Raw genomic sequence first — 22,593 nt, forward strand, 5'->3', positions numbered from 1 at the left:
TCCGGCAGTGACAATACCAGTCGAGAAATGTCTTCCCGAGTCACTTGCCAGAAGTCCTGCCCAGATGCCAAGTTCTGACGATGCTTCACTCAAAGGCATCAGCAGGTTGCGTTCGAGGTTGAGTGAAATCCTGCGGCGAACGAGACCATACTATAACACTCATAGCTCAGCCGCAGTGATGTCTCCTGATTTGGCAATAAAGATCGAAACTAAAACCTTGTCATTGTGGTTGTATACAAGCCTCTGGATGCAACTTCCCAACAATTCCAGGAACAGCTTTTGAAAATAGATGAAAACAGATCACTGGAAAATCTTCCATCTCCTGCCCCAAACATCTTGTTCCTGGGGGATTTGAACCTAAGGCACCCAAAATGGAAGACTGTAGCAAATGATGTTGGAGGCAGCTCAGATGAAAACTCTCACACGAGCTTTCAAATCTCTGCACCATATTTACTTTAAACCAGCAAATAATAGAGCCAACAAGACTAGAAATACACTGGACCTCATCTTCACTAACAATGATGATCTGATATAAAATATTACCATATCAAAATCAATACACTCAAATCACAATATAATAGAAGTTCAGACATGTATGGACGGGGCCCCAGACCAACAAAATGTGATCAGTCACGAGGGAGCCTTCACCAAATTCAACTTCAATAACAAAAACATACGGTGGGATCAAGTCAACCAGGTCCTAAATGATATAAACTGGGAAGATATATTAAGCAACATGGATTTAAACCTATGTCTAGAAAAAGTTAACTCTGTGGCACTCGAAGTATGCTCAAGCCATATTCTTTTAAGGAAAAGGAATAGAAAATGTAAACTAGAAAGAGAGAGGTGCTCCCTATACAGGCGAAGGCGAATAATAACAGAGCACATGTGCAACATCTGGGTATCTTTATTGTAGACGTTTCGCCATCCAGTGTCAGAAGCAAGGCGTCTGACACTAATATACTAACGTCAGGTGGAAATGGGACGGGTAGCAGATGAGGTCATTGTCACTGGTAGGCGGGATTCCCCAGTGGAAGTAGGTCCTACCCAAAGAGATGGGCTAGTTGTAGTAGTAGTTGTCGTAGTCGTGAAGGTTATGTACATGTCCTTAGAAGGACATGTACATAACCTGTACATATGGGACGGGTAGCAGATGAGGGCATTGTCACTGGTAGGTGGGATTCCCCAGTGGAAGTAGGTCCTACCCAAAGAGATGGACTATTTGCAGTAGTAGTTGTCGTAGTCGTGAAGGTTATGTACATGTCCTTAGAAGGACATGTACATAACCTGTACATAACCTTCACGGCTACGACAACTATTACTGCAACTAGCCCATCTCTTTGGGTAGGACCTACTTCCACTGGGGAATCCCACCTACCAGTGACAATGCCCTCATCTGCTACCCGTCCCATTTCCACCTGACGTTAGTATATAAGCGTCAGACGCCTTGCTTCTGCTTCATAATCTCCACGACACGGTGCTCTTTGCACCTACTCCAAGGTTGACCGATTACCTCATCTTCTGTACATAGTTCTACTGTCAAGTTATGCCCTGGAATTTGTATTGATAAAGCCACTGGATGGCGAAACATCTACAATAAAGATACCCAGATGTTGCACATGTGTCTTAATTTCATCTTGTCGGTATTGTATACCATTCTTAAACAATAACAGAGCAGCTAAAAGAGGCCAATATATCTTCAATACGAAGGGAGATACTGGTCTGAGAAATAGCAAACATCAAAGTTATGCTAAAGGAATCTTACAGGAGACAAGCAGCGAGCAAAGAACTAAAAGCCATAAATGAAATTGAAAGAAACCCAAAATATTTCTTTTCTCGTGCCAAATCTAAGTCGGAACACCATCCAGTATTGGCCCCCTACTTAGACGAAGTGGGCAATAAGCAGATGACAGCAAGGAAATCAGTGAGCTACTCAAGTCCCAATATGACTCAGTTTTTAGCAAACAGATATAAAGACCAAGAGTCGAAGACCTAAGTGGTTTTTTCATGATCGAGACTCGGAATTTGGAAGACTCAAACCTATCTGATGTTATCCTAATACCAAATGACTTCGAAATGGCGATAAATGACATGCCCTTGCACTCTGCCAGAGGCCCAGACTCGTGAAACTCCATGTTCATCAAGAAGACCCTATCATGTGCTTTATAACAACAGACATAGCCACACGTCACAAAGTGGGCAGTGAAGTAATAGCAAAGAACTACAGACCGATATTGCTAACATTCCGAATCATAAAAATCTTTGAAAGGGTTCAAAGAAGCAAAATCACCAATGATCTAGATACTCATCAATTACTCAACCTAGGGCAACATGGGTATAGAGCAGGTTGCTCCTGCCTGTCCCGACTACTGGACCGCTATGACAAGGTTCTGGATGCTCTAGAAGACAAAATGCAGATGTAGTATACACAGACTTTGCAAAAACCTTTGACAAGTGTGACCATAGTGTAATAATAGCGCACGAAATGCGTGATAAATTAATAACAGGAAAAGTTGGTAGATGGATCTATAATTTCCTAACAAACAGAACACAAAGAGTAATAGTAAACAGAATAATTACTGTCTGAGGCGGCTACTGTGAAAAGCTATGTTCCACATGACACAGTACTCGCCCTCATCCTGTTCCTCATCGTCATATCTGACATAGAAAGGGATGTAAGCCACAGCACCGTGTCTTCCTTTGCAGATGACACCCGAATCTGCATGACAGTATCCTCCATTGTAGACACCGCAAGACTCCAGGTGGACATCAACCGAATCTTTAAATGGGCCTCAGAAAGCAATATGAAGTTCAGCGATGAGAGAAATTTCGATTACTCTGATATGAAAAACGTGAAGAAACTAAAACTATATTGCAGTATAAAACAAATTCCAACCACACAATAGAGCGAAAAACTAATGTCAGAGGATCTCTCTCAAAGACCACAACATTGTATCAATCGCATCTGGTAGAAAAATGATGGGATGAATAATGAGAACCTTCAAGACTAGGATGCTAAGCCCATGACGACACTCTTTAAGTTGCTTGTTCTATCTTGGCTGGAATACTGCTGCACACTAACAGCGCCTTTCGAGGCAGGTGCAATTGCTGTAAAGAGAACCTTCACGGCACACATAAGTGCGAGAAAACACCTAAATTACTGGGAACATTTAAAGTTCCTCGACCTGTACTCCCTCGAATTCAGGCGGGAGAGATACATGATTATATACACTTGGAAAATCCTAGAGGGATTAGTACCAAATTTGCACACGAAAAACCCCTCCCTATGAAACCAAAAGACTCTGTAGACGATGCAACATCCCCCAATGAAAATCAGGGCGCCACTTGCACGATAATAGACAACACAGTAAGTGTCAGGGGCCCAAGACTGCACAGCTGCCTCCCAGCATACATAAGGGGGGATAACAAATAGACCCCTGGCTGTCTTCATGATGGTTTTGGACAGGCATCTAAAGTCAGGACCTTATCAGCCAGACTGTGGTTCGTACGTCGATTTATGTGCAGCCAACAGTAACAGGCCCTGATCCACCATGAGGCCTGGTCATAGACCAGGCCGTGGGGGCGTTGACTCCCAAAACCCTCTCCAGATATATATATATATATATATATATATATATATATTATTTTTTATTATTATCACACCGGCCGATTCCCACCAAGGCAGGGTGGCCCGAAAAAGAAAAACTTTCACCATCATTCACTCCATCACTGTCTTGCCAGAAGGGTGCTTTACACTACAGTTTTTAAACTGCAACATTAACACCCCTCCTTCAGAGTGCAGGCACTGTACTTCCCATCTCCAGGACTCAAGTCCGGCCTGCCGGTTTCCCTGAATCCCTTCATAAATGTTACTTTGCTCACACTCCAACAGCACGTCAAGTATTAAAAACCATTTGTCTCCATTCACTCCTATCAAACACGCTCACGCATGCCTGCTGAAAGTCCAAGCCCCTCGCACACAAAACCTCCTTTACCCCCTCCCTCCAACCCTTCCTAGGCCGACCCCTACCCCGCCTTCCTTCCACTACAGACTGATACACTCTTGAAGTCATTCTGTTTCGCTCCATTCTCTCTACATGTCCGAACCACCTCAACAACCCTTCCTCAGCCCTCTGAACAACAGTTTTGGTAATCCCGCACCTCCTCCTAACTTCCAAACTACGAATTCTCTGCATTATATTCACACCACACATTGCCCTCAGACATGACATCTCCACTGCCTCCAGCCTTCTCCTCGCTGCAACATTCATCACCCACGCTTCACACCCATATAAGAGCGTTGGTAAAACTATACTCTCATACATTCCCCTCTTTGCCTCCAAGGACAAAGTTCTTTGTCTCCACAGACTCCTAAGTGCACCACTCACTCTTTTTCCCTCATCAATTCTATGATTCACCTCATCTTTCATAGACCCATCCGCTGACACGTCCACTCCCAAATATCTGAATACGTTCACCTCCTCCATACTCTCTCCCTCCAATCTGATATTCAATCTTTCATCACCTAATCTTTTTGTTATCCTCATAACCTTACTCTTTCCTGTATTCACCTTTAATTTTCTTCTTTTGCACACCCTACCAAATTCATCCACCAATCTCTGCAACTTCTCTTCAGAATCTCCCAAGAGCACAGTGTCATCGGCAAAGAGCAGCTGTGACAACTCCCACTTTGTGTGTGATTCTGTATCTTTTAACTCCACGCCTCTTGCCAAGACGCTCGCATTTACTTCTCTTACAACCCCATCTATAAATATATTAAACAACCACGGTGACATCACACATCCTTGTCTAAGGCCTACTTTTACTGGGAAAAAATTTCCCTCTTTCCTACATACTCTAACTTGAGCCTCACTATCCTCGTAAAAACTCTTCACTGCTTTCAGTAACCTACCTCCTACACCATACACTTGCAACATCTGCCACATTGCCCCCCTATATATATATATATATATACATATATATATATATATATATATATATATATATATATATATATATATATATATATGTCGTGCCGAATATGTAAAACTGGTCAATTAGCAAGAACTCATTTAAAATTAAGTCCTTTCTAAAATTTTTTCTTGTATGTTTAAAGATATATTCCTTTCATTAATGTTGATGTAAAAAATTTTAATTTTGCACCAAAAGGAACTTAGAAAACTTATCTAACCTTATTATAACAAGAACAATTTATTTTAGCCTAACCCAACTAAATATATTTTAGATTTGTTTACAATAATTTAATATTGAACAAACACAGTGAAATATATTTTTTTCGTTAGGTTCAGAATGATTTTGGTGAAATTATTGCATACACAAATTTTCACTTGTCTTATATGGCAAGATGAGCGTTGCTATTTAAGCCAAGATCACAAGTTCTGCCTATTCGGCACGACATATATATATATATATATATATATATATATATATATATATATATATATATATATATCAACAAACTGGGCGTATCCCACCACGGCAGGGTGCCCCCCCCCCCAAAAAAAAAAAACGAAAGTTGTTTCTTTTTAAATTTAGTAATTTGTACAGGAGAAGGGGTTACTAGTCCCTTGCTCCCGGCATTTTAGTCACCTTTTACAACACACATGACTTACTGAGGAAGAATTCTGTTCCACTTCCCCATGGAGATAAGAGGAAATAAACAAAAACAAGAACTAGTAAGAGAATAGAAGAAAACCCAGAGAGGTGTGTATATATATGCTTGTACATGTATGTGTAGTGTGACCCAAGTGTAAGTAGAAGTAGCAAGACATGCCTGTAATCTTGCATATTTATGAGACAGACAAAAGACACCAGCAATCTTACAATCATGTAAAACAATTACAGGCTTTCTTTTTACACTCACTTGGTAGGATGGTAGTACCTCCCTGGGTGGTTGCTATATACCAACCTACTACCTATAATATATATATCTATATATATATATATATATATATATATATATATATATATATATATATATATATATATATATATATATATATATACAATTTCCAATTTCAAAAAAACTGTACACCAAAGCAGTGTTTCAAAAGTGCTTTGAAGTGACCTCAGACACTGAACTGACCCTAAGAGAGTTCTGGAAAGACCACTTCAGTATCCTCAGTTGCATAAACCTTATAGGTGAGGCTTGAGAAGGAGTGACTTGCAGGACTTTAAACTCTGCTTGGAGAAAATTGTGGCCAGAATGTGAACAAGAGAGGGATTTTGAAGGGTTTGGGGCTAACGCTGAGGAACCTATACCAGTTGTGGAATTTATTGTGTCATTGGGGAAGTCCATGGAGTTGGAGGTTGTTGGCGAGGATGTGGAAGAGTTGGTGGAGGACGATGATGAAGAGCTAACCACTGATGAGCTGCAAGAACATCTGCAACAGCAACAGACCACAGCTGAGGATATTGCTTCAGAGGAAGGGGAAGAGAGAAGGAGGAAGTTGCCCTCTTCCACGATTAAGGATATTTGTGCAATGTGGACAAAGGTGCAAGCCTTTATGGATGAATATCACCTTGACACAGCTGTTGCAAGCCGTGCAGGTGACTTTTACAATGACAATGTTGTGTCCCATTGTTACAAAAAACGCGATATCTAATAAGCATAGAGATCTCCAGTGAATACTAGAAAAGACTGCCCTTCTAGCATCCAGCCTGTTACTGGGTTTTTGTAACAAGTAGTCAGTATCCTGGTCCAATTATCCATTAGAATTTAGTAAGATTCAATAGTGATTCAGGATTACAACTGGTAGGCTACTAACTATAGAAATTAAAATTTAATAAGTTTATTAATAACAAAGTTGTCTAGGCGTATATTATTAAAGTAAATTAAATTAATAAATTGAATGTAATACAGAACGCAAGTTCCTACATTTTTCTCGTGTACAGTAGTATAGTGCTGAAGGTACATATCACATCTTTATGGCTTAAGTACCGTCTGGTACACTGTTAGCATTTAATAACATAATACAAATATATACAAATACGTTTGTGTGTATGTGTGTAAGTGCTCTAAGTAGTTCACCATGTCTCAAGACTTAACCAGTGAATGATTAAAAGTCCTCACATAAACTAACTTCTTGACCAACCTGACAATCAGAACAGCTTGCTTGAACAATAAAACGACTGATAAGTCGAACAGCAATATAACAAGCAACAGAGACACAGAATCATGAAAAAGGAGATAATGTAACGACACTAAGTAGCGACCATCTGCAGATCCTCCACAAAAGTCACAAAACTCTCATACCACTGAATCTAAGTTCAGCATTAGAAAATCCCCGACTGTGACAGTACACAGATACCAATTAGGTCTGAAGCTACAGCTCAGGACCTGAGTTTCTCAGAGTGTCTATGCGACACACAACCTCAGTACAACGTCGAAAATCACAAAGTCTAGACCATATTCTGTGAACAGAGTTACACAGAACCAACAACAAGAAAGCGACAGAGATGATCTTCCAACAAGGGCCCACAAGGGAGAGCAGCAGAGGGACCTCTTGTCAGAAGCAATGTCCAACCGACAACCCACAGCGCAGGGCAGGCAGACTACTCCAGGTGAGGTGTGATCACCCCCACTGATCGCGTGACTCTCCGTCTATGCAGCGCAGAGAAGCCGGCAGGGAAACAAGCAGAGCGATAATACAGTAGTTAGACAATGCTGTCAGCTACTTAGCACTCGAACTATGAGCACTGAATAATATATAAACGTTACATCCTACCTAATAATATAACTAAGTCAAAAAATAATATAAAGCAATATATTTACGATTTAGCTAATATTGCAAATATAAACAATATAAAATTATATGAACAGGTAGTATACATTATATACATTGTGACCCATTCAGGGGTCGCAACACCCATTTTAGGGAAATCTTAAAGACATGCCAGAAACAGAGCTCTAAGTACAGGTTTCGGGTGCGACAGAGGTCCAGTGACTGACAAGTTGTTCCCAGTGGCATTAAAAAACAAAGAACGGAAGTAACCCCGGAAAAGGACTTGCTACCTAAAGTCCTTATGGAAGGGGATTCCCCTTTGTTATGACCAAGGTCATAATGTGATTAATTTATATGTATTATCCACTTAATATTATACTCTGGGTTTCTTTAATATTAGCTAAATTAAAGATTCCACTAGTTTATAATATTATCTGATTTAGGAATATACCCGGGTATGATGTATATATATATATCTTGAGTAATGTTAGGTAGGTACACCTGGCTAAGGTTTATAACAAGCTATCTCCATTGGTGGGTAGTTTGCACCGCTCTACCCTCTCCCCCTTTTGACGAGTTGATTTCATGAAGGAATTTACTGTATATGGCAGTTCACTCTCTCTGCTGACTCAGTGTGCATTGACTGAGCTACCCTCCTAGTACTCCGCCTTTTTCTCACTTGGATAGAGAATTGGGTTATAGAAACTCCTGATCCAGCTTGTGGTTTATTGTGAAGTCTTCTGACAATCATATACTGTTATCTTCAGGTTACGATGTGACGACCAGTGTCAAGCATAGAACTTTGTGATATATTCCATATGCCAGGGAGTTACTCAGTGAAAGTGTTAATTCTCAATATATGTACTTTCACACAAGTAATGTTACTATTGAGAAAGCGGTAATATTCATCTGATCATTATCAAGTGTAGTGACCATATTGACATGTACATTCTATTTAAGAGTTTTCTTGTGTGAAGGAAAGTTTCTGACATTGATATTTAATAGATATTTATGAATATCTAAAGTATTTAAGCTTTTAAATAAAAAGAAACTTGAAAAGACTGAGTAACTATTATTTGTGCCTTACATTTCTAAGTTTGGAACCATATCCTTTCATTCTATGAAGTGTGTTGTTACGGAGTGCACAAACCTGGCTAAAGATTAAGATTTGAACCGTAACACCCTTCCATACAATAATACATCTCCATCATCTCCCCTCCTCCGGTCTCATCACTCACCAATAAGTCTTCAATAAAGGTATGTGCCATTATATGAATTATTAATGTATTTATTCTTCTTGTCTCATTGTTTTCTGTGTAGGGAAATGTATATTTCATGTGAAAAAAAAAAAAAATTAATACTTTTGGGTGTCTGGAATGGATTAATTGGATTTCCATTATTTCTTATGGGGAAAATTAAATTGGATAACATTAAAATCGGCTAAGGACAAACTCTCTGGAAGGGATTATTATCGTTAACTGAGGGTCCACTGTGTATATATATATAATATATATATATATATATATATATATATATATATATATATATATATATATATATATAATATATTACAGGTAGTAAGTTGGTAGACAGCAACCGCCCAGGGAGGTACTACCGTCCTGCCAAGTGAGTGTAAAACGGAAACCTGTAATTGTTTTACATGACGGAAGGATTACTGGTGTCTTTTTCTGTCTGATACACATGCAAGATTTCAGGTATGTCTTGCTACTTCTACTTACACTTAGGTCACACTACACATACATGTACAAGTGTATATGTACACACCCCTCTGGGTTTTTTCTTTCTAGTTCATGTTCTTGTTTATTTACTATCTCCATGGGGAAGTGGAACAGAATTCTTCCTCCGTAAGCCATGCGTGTTGTAAGAGGCGACTAAAATGCCAGGAGCAAGGGCCTAGTAACCTCTTCTCCTGTGTAAATTACTAAATTTCAAAAGAGAAACTTTCATTTTTCTTTCTGGGCCACTCTGCCTTGGTGGGATACGGCCGGTTTGTTGAAAAAAAAGTAATATATATATATATATATATATGCAAAAAGAACACAGTAAACAGGTGATTTCAAAATATGCAAAACAACCACTCTGAAAGAATAGAGAAATTCCAAGCGCTTTCGTGACTACTCACATTATCAAGTTCCTTGATAATGTGAGTAGTCACGAAAGCGCTTGGAATATATATGTCGTGCCGAATAGGCAGAACTTGCGATCTAGGCTTAAATAGCAACGCTCATCTTGCCATATAGGACAAGCGAAAATTTGTGTATGCAATAATATCGCCAAAATCATTCTGAACCTAACGATAAAAATATATTTCACTGTGTTTGTTTAGTATTAAATTATTGTAAACAAATCCAAAATATATATAGTTGGGTTAGGCTAAAATAAACTGTTCTTGTTATAAAAAGGTTAGGTAAGTTTTCTAAGATTATTTTGGTGCAAAATTAAAATTTTTACATAAACATTAATGGAAAAAATATATCGGCCGTCTCCCACCGAGGCAGGGTGACCCAAAAAGGAAGAAAATCCCCAAAATAAAATACTTTCATCAGCATTCAACACTTTCACCTCACTCACATATAATCTGTTTTTGCAAAGGTGCCAGGAATACAACAGTTTAGAAGTATATACGTATAAAGATACACAACATCTCCCTCCAAACTGCTAATATCCCGAACTCCTCCTTTAAAGTGCAGGCATTGTACTTCTCATTTCCAGGACTCGAGTCCGGTTATATAAAACAACCGGTTTCCCTGAATCCCTTCACTAAATATTACGTTGCTCACACTCCAACAGCTCGTCAGGTCCCAAATACCATTCATCTCCATTCATTCCTATCTAATACGCTTACGCATGCTTGCTGGAAGTCCAAAGTCCTCGCCCACAACACCTCATTTACCCCCTCCCTTCAACCTTTTCGAGGACGACCCCTACCCCGCCTTCCTTCCCCTACATATTTATACGCTTTCCATGTTATTCTAGTTTGATCCATTCTCTCTAAATGACCAAATCACCTTCAGCCACACCTTCCACACTCCGAATTTTCTGCATAATATTTACACCACACATTGCCCTTAGACAGAACATCTCCACTGCCTCAAACCGCCTCCTCGCTGCAGCATTTACAGCCCAAGCTTCACACCCATATAAGAGTGTTGGTACTACTATACTTTCATACATTCCCTTCTTTGCCTCCATAGATAACATTTTTTTGCCTCCACATATACGTTAATGCACCACTCACCTTTTTTCCTTCATCAATTCTATGATTAACCTCATCCTTCATAAATCCATCCACTGACACGTCAACTCCCAAATATCTGAAAACATTCACTCCTCCTCCTCTTCAATTTGATAACCAATTTTTCTTTATCTAAATCATTTGATACCCTCATCAACTTACTCTTTTCTATGTTCACTTTTAACTTTCTACCTTTACACACACTCCCAAATTCGTCCACTAACCTTTGCAATTTTTCTTTAGAATCTCCCATAAGCACAGTATCATCAGCAAAAAGCAACTATGTCACTTCCCATTTTATATTTAATTCCCCATAATTTAATCCCACTCCTCTCCCGAACACCCTAGCATTTACTTCTTTTACAACCCCATTTATAAATATATTAAACAACTAAGGTGATATTACACATCCCTGAATAGGACCTACTTTTACCGGGAAGTAGTCTTCCTCTCTTATACACACCCTAACCTGAGCATTACTATTCTCATAAAAACTCTTTACAGCATTTAGTAACTTACCACCTATTCTATATACTTGCAACATCTGCCACATTGCTCCCCTATCTACTCTATCATATGCCTTTTCTAAATCCATAAATGCAATAAAAACTTCCCTACCATTACCTAAATACTGTTTACATATATGCTTCAATGTAAACACTTGATCTACACATCCCCTACCCACTCTGAAACCTACTTGCTCATCCGCAATTCTACATTCTGTCTTACCTCTAATTCTTTCAATTATAACCCTACCGTACACTTTTCCTGGTATACTCAGGAAACATATTCCTCTATAATTTTTACAATCTCTTTTGTCCCCCTTCCCTTTATGTAAAGGGACTATACATGCTCTCTGCCAATCCCTAGGTTCCTTTCCCTCTTTCTTACATTTATGATTATATAATTATATATATATATATATATATATATATATATATATATATATATATATATATATATATATATATATATATTACATATATAGGTAGTAGGTTGGTAAACAGCAACCGCCCAGGGAGGTACTACCGTCCTGCCAAGTGAGTGTAAAATGAAAGCCTGTAATTGTTTTACATGATGGTAGGATTGCTGGTGTCCATTTTTCTGTCTCATAAACATGCAAGGTTTCAGGTACGTCTTGCTACTTCTATTTATACTTAGGACACTACACATACGTGTACAAGCATATATATACACACCCCTCTGGGTTTTATTCTATTTTCGTACTAGTTCTTGTTCTTGTTTACTTCCTCTTACCTCCGTGGGGAAGTGGAACAGAATTCTTCCTCCGTAAACCATGCGTGTTGTAAGAGGCGACTAAAATGCCAGGAGCAAGGGGCTAGTAACCCAATCTCCTGTATATACTACTAAATGTAAAAGGAGACACTTTCGTTTTTCCTTTTGGGCCACCCCACCTCGGTGTGATACGGCCGGTGGGTTGAAAAAATATATATATATATATATATATATATATATATATATATATATATATATATATATATATATTTCAATGTATATATGTATGTATATAGTAGACCGTCGATTAAGATGGTAGTTAGGTTCCTGAAAATGTGCTAGACGAATCTATGTGAAAGGAACTGAAGAACTTATGGGAAAAATGGGGTTACGTTCCTGTGCCCCCCCCCCAAAAAAGCAACTTATTAGATCTCCAGATCTTACGCAAATAAAAATTATAATGCAATTTTTGTTCATTGTCATTATATATGTTTTTTTCTGTTGTTCAAGGCTTCAAGCGCAATGGTTATAATATTTCTTACCTTAGGTTGTGGTGGCTGATATTTGTCGATGACTGTGAAGGAGGGAGTGGATAGGCATGTTGAGGTCTATCTGGGTTGAGGTGGATGGTAGTCCAATCAGTAAGTCATCCAGTCAAGTGAGTCAGTAGGTCAGTCAGTCAAGTCAATACAGTCAGTAAGCCAGCCAAGTCAGTAAATCAGTCATTCAGAAAATCAATCAAGTCAGGTCAGTCAAATTAGGTCAGCCAAGTCATTCAGAAAATCAGTAAATTAGGTCAGTCAATAAGTCAGTCACTCAGTAAATCAGTAAATTGGGTCAATCACTAAGTCAGTCATTCAGAAAATCAGTAAATGATATCAGTTAGTGAGTGAGTCATTCAGTAAATGATTTAAGTCAGTAGGTCAGTCAAGTCAGTAAATCAGAAGACAGCCCTGTTTATTCACTGCACAAGCCCGTATATTTGCTTCACTCCTTTTAATCATACAACTGATGCTCATTAAGGAAATGAGCTCTCGCCATGTCCACTACGCAGGCACAATATTTAACTTTATCTAATATCTAAATTTTTTTCATATTTCCAAGCCTTTAACTTTTTTTCACTTTGTCTTGCCACTTCCTGCATCACTTGCATACCTCCTGGGTGCCATGGTTCCTTGCCAGATACAATGTATGGTAAGGAAGAAACCAAAACCCAATTCACAGACAAAACTGGATGTCGCACAGGACGCGTATGTACCGGTATGGAGGTGGTAGAGTAGGAAACTAGGGCCTCCCCTGTTCAAAGCAATGGCTTGACCCACAGGCAGATTGCCTTCCTCTCTCTACACAGAGAGGAAGATTCCGGCCACCCAGCTTGAGGCACTGAAATTCTTCGCTACTGAGAAGCAGAACCGTTTAAATTGAAATTTACGAAGTGTAAAGCAAAAATATGCTACAATTTGACAATAGTGAAATGGAGAAAACATTTTAAAGGAAACCGTTTTGAATGACGATCTACTGTGTGTATATGTATGCATACATACATACGTACATACATATATATATATATATATATAATGTGGTGCCGAATAGGCAGAACTTGCGATCTTGGCTTAAATAGCAAAGCTCATCTTACCATATAGGACAAGTGAAAATTTGTGTATGCAATAATTTCGCCAAAATCATTCTGAACCTAACTACAAAAATATATTTCACTGTGTTTGTTTAGTATTAAATTATTGTAAACAAATCTAAAATATATTTAGTTGGGTTAGACTAAAATAAATTGTTCTTGTTATAATAAGGTTAGGTAAGTTTTCTAAGATTATTTTGGTGCAAAATTAAATTTTTTTATATTAACATTAATGAACAAAATATATCTTCAAACGTATAAGAGAAATGTTCAGAAAGGACTTAATTTCAAATGAGTTCTTGCTAATTGACCAGTTTTACATATTCGGCACGATATATATGTATATGTATATATATATATATATATATATATGTATATATATATATATATATATATATATATATATATATATATATATATATATGTATATATGTATATGTATATATGTATATGTATATATGTATATGTATATATGTATATGTATATATGTATATGTATATATGTATATGTATATGTATATATGTATATGTATATATGTATATGTATATATGTATATGTATATATGTATATGTATATATGTATATGTATATATGTATATGTATATATGTATATGTATATATGTATATGTATATATGTATATGTATATATGTATATGTATATATATATATGTATATATATGTATATATATGTATATATATATATATATATATATATATATGTATATATATATATGTGTGTGTACTCACCTAGTTAAGGTTGAAGGGGTCGATTCCAAGCTCCTGGCCCCGCCTCTTCACTGGTCGCTACTAGGTCACTCTCCCTGAACCGTGAGCTTTATCATACCTCTGCTTAAAGCTATGTATGGATCCTGCCTCCACTACATCGCTTCCCAAACTGTTCCACTTCCTGACTACACTGTGGCTGAAGAAATACTTTCTAACATCCCTGTAATTCATCTGTGTCTTCAACTTCCAACTGTGTCCCCTTGTTGCCATGTCCCATCTCTGGAACATCCTGTCTTTGTTCAACTTGTCAATTCCTCTCAGTATTTTGTATGTCGTTATCATGTCCCCCCTTCCTCTCGTGTCGTCCAGTGTCGTCAGGTTGATTTCCCTTAACCTCTCCTCGTAGGGCATACCTCTTAGCTCTGGGACTAGTCTTGTTGCAAACCTTTGAAATATCTCTAGTTTCTTCATGTGCTTGGCTAGGTGTGGATTCCAAACTGGTGCCGCATACTCCAATATGGGCCTAACGTACACGGTGTACAGTGTCCTAAACGATTCTTTATTAAGATATCGGAATGATGTTCTGAGGTTTGCTAGGCGCCTATATGATGCAGCAGTTATTTGGTTGATGTGTGCCTCAGGAGATGTGCCTGGTGTTATACTCACCCCAAGATCTTTTTCCTTGAGTGAGGTTTGTAGTCTCTGGCCCCCTAAATTGTGCTCCATCTGCAGTCTTCTTTCCCCTTCCCCAATCTTCATGACTTTGCACTTGGTGGGGTTGAACTCCAGGTGCCAATTGCTGGACCAGGTCTGCAGCCTATCCAGATCCCTTTGTAGTTCTGCCTGGTTTTCGATCGAATGAATTCTTCTCTTCAACTTCACGTCAACTGCAAACACGGACACCTCGGAATCTATTCCTTCCGTCATGTCATTCACAAATACCAGAAACAGCACTGGTCCTAGGACTGACCCCTGTGGGACCCCGCTGGCCACAGGTGCCCACTCTGACACCTCGCCACGTACCATGACCCGCTGCTGTCTTCCTGACAAGTATTCCCTGATCCATCGTAGTGCCTTCCCTGTTATCCTTGCTTGGTCCTCCAGTTTCTGCACTAATCTCTTGTGTGGAACTGTGTCAAACACCTTCTTGTAGTCCAAGAAAATGCAATCCACCCACCCTCTCTCTCTTGTCTTACTGCTGTCACCATGTCATAGAACTCCAGTAGGTTTCTGACACAGGATTTCCCATCCCTGAAACCATGTTGGCTGTTGTTGATGAGATCATTCCTTTCTAGGTGTTCCACCACTCTTGTCCTGATAATCTTCTCCATGGCTTTGCATACTATACATGTCAGTTACACTGGTCTGTAGTTTAGTGTTTCATGTCTGTCTCCTTTTTTAAAGATTGGGACTACATTTGCTGTCTTCTATGCCTCAGGCAATCTCCCTGTTTCAATAGAAGTATTGAATATTGTTATTAGGGGTACACATAGCGCCTCTGCTCCCTCTCTCAGGACCCACGGAGAGATGTTATCCGGAAGAAAATCAAAATGCAGATGTAACATACATAGACTTTGCAAAAGCATTTGACAAATGCGATCATGGTGTAATAGCCCATAAAATACGTGCTAAAGGAATAACTGGGAAAGTGGGGAGATGGATCTTCAACTTCCTAACAAATCGAACACAAAGAGTAGTGGTCAACATAGTTAAATCGGAGGCTGCCATAGTGAAGAGCTCTGTTCCACATGGCACAGTACTCGCCCCATCTTATTCCTTATCCTCATATCAGACATACACAGAGATATATCATCCTTTGCAGATGATACTAGGATCTGCATGAGGCTGTCATCTGCTGAGGACGCGGTTAACCTCCAAGAAGATATAAACAAAGTTTTCCAGTGGGCAACGTTAAACAATATGATGTTCAATGAGGACAAATTTCAACTACTCCGTTAAGGAAAACTGGAGGAGACAATAATTAGAACAGAGTATACTACAAACTCTGACCATGCAATAGAGCGGAAAAATAATGTAAGGGACCTGGGAATAGTGATGTCTGAGGATCTCACTTTCAAGGATCACAACAGTGCCACGATCGCACGTGCAAAGAAAATGATAGGATGGATAATGAGAACATTCAAAACGAGATATGCCAAGCCAATGATGATCCTTTTCAAATCACTTGTTCTCTCTAGGCTAGAATACTGCTGTACATTAACATCTCCATTCAAAGCAGGTGAAATCGCAGATCTAGAGAGTGTACAGAGATCCTTTACTGCACATATAAGTTCTGTGAAGCACCTTAACTACTGGGAACGCTTGGAAGCACTTGACTTGTACTCGTTGGAACGCAGGAGGGAGAGATATATCATAATCTACACTTGGAAAATCTTGGAAGGAATGGTCCCAAATCTGCACACAGAAATCACTCCGTACGAAAGTAAAAGACTGGGCAGGCGATGCAAAATGCCCCCAATAAAAAGTAGGGGCGCCATTGGTACACTAAGTGAAAACACCATAAGTGTCCGGGGCCTAAGACTGTTCAACAGCCTCCCATCAAGCATTAGGGTAATTGCCAATAAACCCCGGGCTGCCTTCAAGAGAGAGCTGGACAGATACCTAAAGTCAGTGCCGGATCAGCCTGGCTGTGGCTCGTACGTTGGACTGCGTGCAGCCAGCAGTAACAGCCTAGTTGATCAGGCCTGGTCCATCGGGAGGCCTGGTCATGGACCGGGCCGCGTGGGCGTTGATCCCCGGAATAACCTCCAGGTAACCTCCACGTAACCAGGCCCCATTGCCTTTGAGGTATCTAGCTCACTCAGAAGCCTCTTCACTTATTCCTCGGTTGTGTGTACTGTGTCCAGCACTTGGTGGTGTGCCACACCTCTCCGTCTTTCTGAAGCCATTTCTGTCCCCTCTGTGAACACTTCTTTGAATCTCTTGTTGAGTTCCTCGCATACTTCACGGTCATTTTTTTGTTGTCTCTCCTCCTTCCTTCCTTAGCCTGATTACTTGGTCCTTGACTGTTGTTTTCCTCCTGATGTGGCTGTATAACAGTTTCGGGTCAGATTTGGCTATCACTGCTGTGTCATTTTCATATTGTCGTTGGGCCTCCCTTCTTATCTGTGCATATTCATTTCTGGCTCTATGACTGCTCTCTTTATTCTCCTGGGTCCTTTGCCTTCTATATTTCTTCCATTCCATAGCACACTTGGTTTTTGCCTCCCTGCACCTTTGGGTGAACCATGGGCTCATCCTGGCTTTTTCATTATTCCTGTTACCCTTGTGTGCAAACCTCTTCTCAGCCTCCTTGTACATTGTTGCTACATATTCCATCATCTCATTAACTGGCTTCCCTGCCAGATCTATGTCCCACTGAACCCCGTTCAGGAAGTTCCTCATTCCCGTGTAGTCCCCTTTCTTGTAGTTTGGCTTCATTCATCCTGGCCTTTCTGCTTCCCCCTCCACTTGTAGCTCTACTGTGTATTCGAATCTTAAAACCATATGATCACTGGCCCCAAGGGGTCTTTCATATGTGATATCCTCAATATTTGCACTACTCAAGGTGAATACTAAGTCCAGTCTTGCTGGTTCATCCTCTCCTCTCTCTCTTGTAGTGTCCCTTACATGTTGGTACTTGAAGTTTTCCAGTACTACCTCCATCATCTTAGCCCTCCATGTATCTTGGCCCCCATGTGGCTCCAAGTTCTCCCAATCAATCTCCTTGTGGTTAAAGTCACCCATGATCAGGAGCTTTGCCCTGCATGCATGAGCTCTTCTGGCCACTGCAGCCAGTGTGTCAACCATCGCTGTATTGCTCTCGTCATACTCTTGCCTTGGCCTCCTGCTGTTCTGTGGTGGGTTATACATCACTTCAATTACCACCTTGGGACCTCCAGAGTGAAGCATTCCCACTATGTAATCGCTTGCTTCTCCGTTGTTTCCTCTCTCTCCAGCTCATCAAAATTCCATTGGTTTTTGACCAGCAGTGCCACTCCTTCACCCCCCTGTTCCCTCTGTCTTTCCTCAGGCTCTGGTATCCCGTTGGAAAGATGGCATCTGTTATACCTGTAAGCTTGGTTTCTGTGAGAGCTATGATGTCCGGCGATGCCTCTTTGACTCTTTCGTGCCACTCTTCCCACTTATTTGTTATTCTATCAGCGTTTGTGTATCATACCTTCAGTTTCCTTTCCAACACTGTGGTTTGGGGGGCCTGTGAGGGTGGAAAACCTGGTAGCATACTGTGAGATTCCATAGCTGGGTGTTGGGTGGAGGCTGTGGGTGTGGATTGCAGTTTGTGTTGGGATAGTGTGATAGGTTGTGGGGTTCTGAGGATAGTTGTGTTTGCTTGCCCTTGCTGCTCTGTTCTGCTCTGATTGACCTCGGCTGGTTCCATCCTTGTCTCCTTTCCTAGCTCCTTTCACTTTTTTGTCCTCTCCCTCAGCTGCTGTCGTTCTGTTTGTGTTCTGTCTCTGTCTAGGAACACCCTCTTGTACTCTTCCAAGTATTTCAACCGTGGTTTCTCTTGAAGGATCCTGTTCCACACTGTTTCTGTCCTGAGAATTAGCTTGATCGGTCGTTTTCTCCCCTTCAAATACCCCCTATTCTCTGAAAATTTACAGTCTCATCCATGTCTTCTTCACCTATTTCTGTGATGTTCTCAATCTCCGTTCATTCTGCCTGCTGTCTTTCAGTGTGTGTCCTTTCCTCTCTCTCCTGAAGCCCATGGATAAACACTGATTTTACCCTTTCCTCCTCCCATTGCCTCTCCCTCTGTGACTCTGGTTCCTGTCTGTATGTGGTCATTTTCTCCCTTGAGTTTTTCCAGTGGCTCTTGGTAGCATGGTTGTGCCTCAGCATTCGACCTATCACCCTCTCTATCTGCACCCAGCTGCTCTTCCCTTTCACTCCTTTGCCCTTCTTGGCAGGCTGATATGATCTTAGCATAATTCATATCTCCTTACTTCCTGTTTGGCCTCTCAGCTTCATATGCTGTGTCCTCTCTGGTCACTGCCCCTGTAACTTGCTTCAGCCTGCAGTTTCGACTTGTGCCTCCCAATTCTTTCTCTCCTTCTCCAACCTCTTTTCCAATTTCACAGAAAGCTCTTTCTCCATTTTTTCCAGAAAGCTCTCCTAATTTTCTCATCCACTGCTCCTCCATCCATTCCTCCCTACCAGAACCATTCTCATCTGTTCCCTGATTCCTGCGAGTCCCCACCATTCTTTTTTTTTTATTGCTTTTTAAGAGAAAAGAGTGAGAGAGAGAGAGAGAGAGAGAGAGAGAGAGAGAGAGAGAGAGAGAGAGAAGGGAAGGGTAGAAGGAGAGAGGGGGAGAGTGAGAAGGGAAAAGGGGAAGAGAGAGAGAGAGAGAGAGGAGAGGGAGAGAGGGGGCAAAGAGAGGGGAGAGAGAGAGGGAGAGACAGGGGGAGAGATAGGGGAGAAGGGGGAGAGAGGGAAGAAAGATGGGAAAAGGGAGAGGGGAGAGATAATGAGAAGGGAGAGATGTTAGAGAGGGAGAGATATTAGAGGGGGGCAGGTGTTAGAGGGAAGAGATGGGAGAGAGGAGAGATGGGAGAGGGGAGAGAGAGAGAGATAGGTAGAGATAGGTAGAGAGAGAGATAGGTAGAGAGATAGGTAGTGAGAGAGAGATATAGGTAGAGAGAGAGATAGGTAAAGAGATAGGTAGAGAGAGATAGGTAGAGGGAGATAGGTGGAGAGATAGGTAGAGAGAGAGATAGGTAGTGAGAGAGAGAGATAAGTAGAGAGAGAGAGATAGGTAGAGAGAGAGATAGGTAGAGAGGGGTAAAGAGGGAGATAAGTATTGAGGGAGAGAGAGAGAGAGAGGAAGGGTTAGAGGGTCACTTCACAGGAAGGTGTGAAATTCTGTGTATGTGTGTGTGTGTGTGTGTGTGTGTGTGTACTACAGCTTTTACAAGTGCTTGTTCCTGTATGTGTGTGTGTGTATGTGTACTACAGCTTTTACAAGTGCTTGTTCCTGTGTGTGTGTGTATGTGTGTGTATGTGTGTGTGTGTGTGTGTCTATGTGTGTGTGTGTGTGTGTGTGTGTGTGTGTATGTGTGTGTGTGTGTGCCCCCACTTCTAAGTATTCATACTGCTAATAAATACCAGTAGTAATACCAGTATTTATAAAGCTTACCAATAGTACTTCTAACACTTATCAATTCTACTTATAAAATACAGAAAGTAGCTAGGTTGTAAAATTTAGCTTGTCTCAGCCTCTTGCAGGAGTGAGTGACCAGTATCTAACAGTGATGCAAGACCAGAATCCAGGACCCGACAACTTGCAACCAAAATAGGTGAGCAATACTTGCGCTGGCAGCGGTGCAGTTGGCAGATGCTGATGACGTAGTTGTCGTACATAGGCCTTCTATCACTATTTTGAAAATCCTTCACCCGTGATGTTTATAACCACATATGCTCATGCATCCCGCATTCCTCAAGTGATTTCACTTTTCACTTGTGATATAATACACTTCACATTCGATGTTACACTTTATATGTGTGTGTGTGTGTATGTATATATTTTATTTTGTATTCTGTACCCTGTTCCTGCGAAAGAGAGAGACCAAATTTTATTCAGTCACTTTTTGTGGGCGAGGACGACCATAGGTAGCTGGCCGAGCAATGTATACCCAGTTGGGGTTTATATTTCGCATTGTGTTGCTTTTACATTTTGTGACATGCTAGTGCTGACATCTAATGGGCCATATAGGCCTACCGAGCTCAGCCCATATCACCCTGCCTTGTCCTCACTCACGCACCTGACAATCTTGAGACAACAAGTCTACTCACTCTCTCGCTCGGAGGCATGGGCCTGGCCCTCTGGATTGCCTTAACACACTGTCTGTGTACCAAGAGCCCAATAAAGTAAATTCGTTGCCTCCGAAGAGTATTATTTCCCTCCACCAGATTAACACATAAAAACTTTCGTGATAACTTGTGAATGCCTCTCACGATTCGTTTCAAATCTCTAATGCTAATATGTAGTTGCAATAGAAATCTTTCACCACACTGCGCTATTCCTTGCTCATGCACTGACATACAGAGAGCTGGGGTTATGCAGCACTGGAATGTAAACAGTAAGCCTACTGTTACTTTTCATAGTCCCCCCTTGGAGCGAGTTGTTCTGGGCCTAGTTCCCCTGAATGCCCACCATAGGGCACTGCCTCAAGTTAGACATACACAGCCATGGCTCTATCTCACTCGACGACCAGCGGCCTACCTGGTAACAGCTCCCCATCCGTGGACTGGCCTCGGCACACCTCACACTGCCCACTGAGAACCCCCATTTTTCCAATACAGAAGAAGCTAGTCAACAGCCATATATCTCTCCAACCTCTACGCTACCTGACAAGTTACTAGATCAGTGCAAAAGATAGTAATAACGGTGGTGGTATCAGTGGGATCGGGGGTTACGTCAGGCAGCGTCCTGGAGTAACATCGTGAAATGACGTACCAGGAGGTTGCGTAGGATTTTGCAGCATTACTTTGCAGACTTAGTCATGCCTCTTAGTAGGCTCCTTGCATGAACACTGCAGGTTTAGTCATGCGTCTTGGTAGGCTCCTTGCATGAACACTGCAGGTTTAGTCATGTGTCTTGGTAGGCTCCTTGCATGAACACTGCAGGTTTAGTCATGTGTCTTGGTAGGCTCCTTGCATGAACACTGCAGGTTTAGTCATGTGTCTTGGTAGGCTCCTTGCATGAACACTGCAGGTTTAGTCATGCGTCTTGGTAGGCTCCTTGCATGAACACTGCAGGTTTAGTCATGTGTCTTGGTAGGCTCCTTGCATGAACACTGCAGGTTTAGTCATGTGTCTTGGTAGGCTCCTTGCATGAACACTGCAGGTTTAGTCATGTGTCTTGGTAGGCTCCTTGCATGAACACTGCAGGTTTAGTCATGCGTCTTGGTAGGCTCCTTGCATGAACACTGCAGGTTTAGTCATGCCTCTTAGTAGGCTCCTTGCATGAACACT

This window comes from Cherax quadricarinatus, chromosome 3 (assembly GCF_038502225.1).
Source record: "Cherax quadricarinatus isolate ZL_2023a chromosome 3, ASM3850222v1, whole genome shotgun sequence".
Classification (NCBI taxonomy): domain Eukaryota; kingdom Metazoa; phylum Arthropoda; class Malacostraca; order Decapoda; family Parastacidae; genus Cherax; species Cherax quadricarinatus.